The following is a 5,000-nucleotide window of genomic DNA, read 5'->3' as shown; positions in this document are numbered from 1 at the left end:
TACACTACACACAAAGGAGCATACAAAGCCACCCCCTCCCCCACATTGGACTTTCAGACCATATCACTGTTATGCTAATGCCCGCGATACAGACAAAGGGTAAAAGTTTTAACAAACCGGGTTCGTAAGCAGGTAAAAGTGTGGCCTGAGGGAGCCTCCGATGCTCTTCAAGACTGCTTTGACACAACAGACTGGGAAATGTTTAAGCAGGCAGCCACTTACAACAACCGACAGACATAGAGGAGTATACAGACACTGTAACCTCTTACATCACCAAGTGCATCGGCATGATGTGACCCACACAAAAGACATCATCACTGGCTAACTGGAAGCCATGGCTGACAGGGATGTCCTCAGGCTGCTGAGGGCCAGAGACAAAGCCTACAGAGCTGGGGATGAAGCTGGCATGAAAACAGCGAGAGCCAACCTGTCCCGCGGGCATCAAGGAAGCAAAAAGGAATACACTCACAAGATAACCACCCACTTCAAAGACAGCAGGAACTCACAAAGCCTATGGCAGGGCATTCAGGCCCTCACGGACTACAAGCCCAGGCCACAGAGCTGTGAGAGCAACATCCCTCTGCTCAACAACCTGAACCGCTTTGCTCGCTTTGAAGCACAAAACAGCACCTGCCCACAGAAGACCCATCCCTCTACATGAGCAGCCCCTGTGCCTCTCTGCCGACAGCTGAAGAGGACACTTGCTGCTATCAACACCCGTGAAGGCAACAGGTCCAGACAACATCCCAGGTCGCGGCGCTGAAGGACTGCGCAGGGGAGCTTAAGGATGTCTTCACAGACATCTTTAACACTTCCCTGAAGCAAGCCATCGCCCCATCATGTTTCAAAGCTGCCACCATCATACCTGTGCCAAGAAAACTGCTCCATCCTGCTTCAATGACTACCGCCCCTGTGGCACTGACACCCATCATCATGAAGTGCTTTGAGCGGCTTGTCATGTCACATATCAAAGCCATTCTCCCCCACCCTGGACCCCTTCCAGTTTGCATACCGAGTTGCGGCCCACAGAGGATGCAATCTGCTCTGCCTCCACCCAGCCCTCACCCACCTGAAAAAAGAGACTCATATGTGAGATTGCTGTTTATAGACTTCAGTTCTGCATTCAACACCATAATACCACAACAACTCATCTGCAAACTTGACAAACTGGGACTCAGTACCTACCTCTGCAACTGGCTACTGGACTTCCTCTGTCAGAGGCCCCAAGTAGTAATGCGGTTGGCAACAATACCTCAAGCAGCATCACACTGAGCACAGGGGCCCCCAAGGCTGCGCGCGGCTCAGTCCGCTGCTCTTCACCCTGCTGACGATGACTGCACTGCAACCTACAGCAACAATCACATAGTGAAATTTGCTGACGACACAACTCTGGTGGGTCTCATCACCAAGGGCTTACTTTTAGACTCAATACAGGTTGGAGGTCACCATCTGACCACGGGTGCAGGGACAACAACCTCCTGCTGAACGCCAGCAAGACCAAAGAGATTGTTGTTGACTTCCTGGAGAGGTCACACCCAACACCTGCCACTGACCATCGACGGTGCTGTGGTGGAGAGAGCGAGCAGCACCAAATTCCTGGGGTGCACATCAGTGAAGACCTCTCCTGACCACCAACACTGCATCACTGGCTAAGAGAGCTCAGCCTGTACTTCCTGCTAAAACTCAGGCGCAGCAAGTGCTCCACCAGCCATCATGACCACATTCTACCGAGGCACCATTGAGAGCATCCTCTCCAGCTGTATCGCTGTGTGGGGCGGAAGCTGCACTGAATACAACAGGAAAGCCCTGCAGCGCATAGTGAACACAGCTGGAAGGATCATTGGTGCTTCACCCTCCCTGAAGGACATTTACACCACCCACCTCACCCCGCTTAGGCTTTACCAAAATTGTGAGTGATGCAAGTCACCCCGGCCACAATCTGTTTGATCTACTGCCCTCTGGGAAGAGGTACAGAAGCCTGCGCCCCCAAGCACTACCAGACTCACCAACAGCTTCATACACCAAGCTGTAAGGATGCTGAACTCTCCCTCCTCTCCCCTCCACCCTCAGCTACATAACATCCTGGACATTGGACCCACAATGGTCAGCCTGCACTACTCCACCTGCACACTTGAACACTTGCACACTTGTACACTTTTACAACTTGGTGTTGTTGTCCTGAAAACACAACACTTCTGCTGCTCTTACATAACTTGCACCACTATGCCACTTTCTTTATTATTTAGGTCAAACAGTATTTTATAGTATTTTACAGTATTTGCACTAGTATTTTATTGACTGTCTATGCACAATTTCAACAAAATTTTGCTGCTCTTATTTTTCATTATTATTATATGTGCCCTCTTATTTACTTATTTTTTACTTTTTTGTTTACTTGAATGTTATGTTTGTCTGTGGACTTAAAATTGGTCAAATATGTCTTGTCTTCACCGTGGATAGTGAGAAACGTAATTTGATCTCTTTGTATGTCTGGAACATGTGAAGAAATTGACAATAAAGCTGACTTTGACTTTGACTTTGACTTTGGCTCTTACTAAAGTGTGACCAAAATACGACCGAATATACTGTATATATTATATTATATTGTGTAACATATGAAATTAGTGGAAACAACACTTTTCCCATAGACACTTATTCTGTAGAAAGGGTCTTTCTTTCTCACAAATTCAAATTCAAAGGAGCTTTATTAGCATGACCGTTTGAGTACAGTGTTGCCAAAGCTAGTGTGTGACAGCACTGGACGGGCCTCAGACTGCAAGGAAAACTTGCATTACTCCAATTTGCCGGCCACTCAGTGTCCCATTCTGTCCTGACAAACCCTTCAATCTCAGATGACATCCTAATATTCATAATTAAAGCAAGACTACAGTGTCTCCCAACTAGGTACAATCTGGCAACACGGTACCCATCAAAGCATGAACCCTACTGTATATTACACCCAACTCCGCAAGAAAATGCTACAACTTCAAAGGACTGTATGTGGCCAGACACGACCGTCTGGTCGATCTGGTTGCAAAGGATTTGCAAAAGATACACTATGGACATGACAGCAAGACTTACAAGCACAGCACTGTAAAACTTAACTGGTTCCATCATAACACATCTGACAGTGACTATTTTAAAAATATTCCAAACACCTCTGACATTGCAATTGTAAATGAGGCTATGAAATCTGTATTTATCGTTAGTAACCCTGGTGTAATTGATGTTTTCTACCATGTCCATAATATGGGCACCTGCTACTATATCAAACTATTGAAATATCAACCATTGGTAGATCTCATTCACCAACTTGGATACAAATGTAAGCTTGTAACCCTGGTATTTGGAAGTTTAGGCCATGTCTATAAGAATGCGGTCAGGTGGATGCAGTTAGGGGGGCTGCAAAAAAAGACAAAAAGACTTGCAAAATTCTGCTCTGTTTCAGCCATTATAGGGAGCATGCAAATATGGAGACTGAGATGTTTTGTTTATACTTAATGTGCTGAGTATTATAAATGGAAGGACCTGTAAAAGTATGTGAGCCATGTAGACCTGCCACCTTATTAATGACTCTTCCCAGAGTAATTGGATCTTGCTTTCCTTGCTTGCCTTTCAGATAAAAATAAAAGCATTCAAATGTGTGTGTGTGTGTGTGTGTGTGTGTGTGTGTGTGAGCGAGAGAGAGAATGTGTGGGAGGCAGAAAGAAACTATGCTGTCAGATTTATATTGCATGTTGAGAACATGATAAACCATGCTTACGAGCAAATTATGTTATTCCACTCGCACACATATGTACAGGCACTGGCACACAATATACATTTCCAAGCACCTATTCCGCACCCGAGAGCAGTACATGCAGCTGTAAAAAGTCAACATAAAAAGCCGCCTACACAAGTGTGCATAGACCTAATGGCACCTGTGCAAGAGCACATATAGAGCTAGCCAGAAAGCACACTAAGCAGCCGCCATCCATGGGAGACTGTCATTGGCTCATTCATTCATTTTATTCACTCAAGCTGGTTTGTGGTGAGCACTCTGGCACATACAGTAATGGCTGCCGTGCATCACCCAGGTGGGTGCTACATGTGGGTGGTTAGTGTACTGTCATCGCCATCATCATCATCATCATTGCCCTTGGACATTTTTCAACCGGTTAACTTAGATGCAACCAATTGGACTAAGTTAACATGGAATTTTCTTCTTTTTTTTTATTTCTTCTTATTTATTTATTTTAATATTTGTTAATTTTGTGTGTTGTCTGTCTTGGTGTCACGGGTACGCTGGCGATTACACCTCTCCGTCCTGGAATCTTTTGTCTTGTGTGCCAAATCAATGTGTGTGGAACATTTGGGTTGCACTGTGTGCATAGATAAATGCACTATACAAATAAAAGTTACTTACTTACTGTAAAGCACTGTGGGTGCCTTGATAAACCGCTGTATAATATACAACTTGTTGTGGTTGAGAGATTTGTTGAAAATGACCATTGATAGAAGGGCCAGTGTCTTCCTTCACACACTTTGAGAGTGTGTGTGTATGTGTGTGTGTTTCTCATTAAGTAGAAACTCTCTCATATGTGGTAGCTGCTTTGCCTCTCCCTCTGCCAGTTCTGTGTGTGTTGAAAATCCTTTAAAAATCAAAGAGGTGAGCGCATGGGGAATTCTACATGTAGAGATAATGGAACTATATAGTAATCCCTGGGAATTTGAATAGCACTGTGATGCTCTCCTTCTGTGTAGCATAGCCCCACCCCCCACACACACACACAGATAGAGAGAGTACCAGAAAGTGTATGTGTTTCAAAATAATTAACAGTGGATCAGTATAACTGTGTCTAGAACACCATTGAAGCGTTATCATTCTGGAAAACGCTTATCACTCACTTGTTTCTCTCCCTCCGTCTCCCTCGTTCTCCCTCTCCCTCTCTCTCTCTCTCTCTCTCTCTCTCTCTCTCTCTCTCTCTCCTTTCCCTCTCCCTCTCTCCCTCCCTCCCTCT

The 5,000-nt window shown here is 45.3% G+C and overlaps 1 protein-coding gene across 1 annotated transcript in view; it reads left to right on the top strand.

Annotated features, from left to right (window-relative positions):
- The window catches only part of grik4 (glutamate receptor, ionotropic, kainate 4), a 342,198-nt gene that overhangs the window by 275,145 nt on the left and 62,053 nt on the right, over positions 1 to 5,000 (top strand).

This window comes from Alosa alosa, chromosome 16 (assembly GCF_017589495.1).
Source record: "Alosa alosa isolate M-15738 ecotype Scorff River chromosome 16, AALO_Geno_1.1, whole genome shotgun sequence".
In the NCBI taxonomy this organism is placed as follows: Eukaryota; Metazoa; Chordata; class Actinopteri; order Clupeiformes; family Clupeidae; genus Alosa; species Alosa alosa.
Note: the sequence above shows the minus strand (reverse complement) of the source record. Positions and strands in the feature narration are given on the sequence as shown.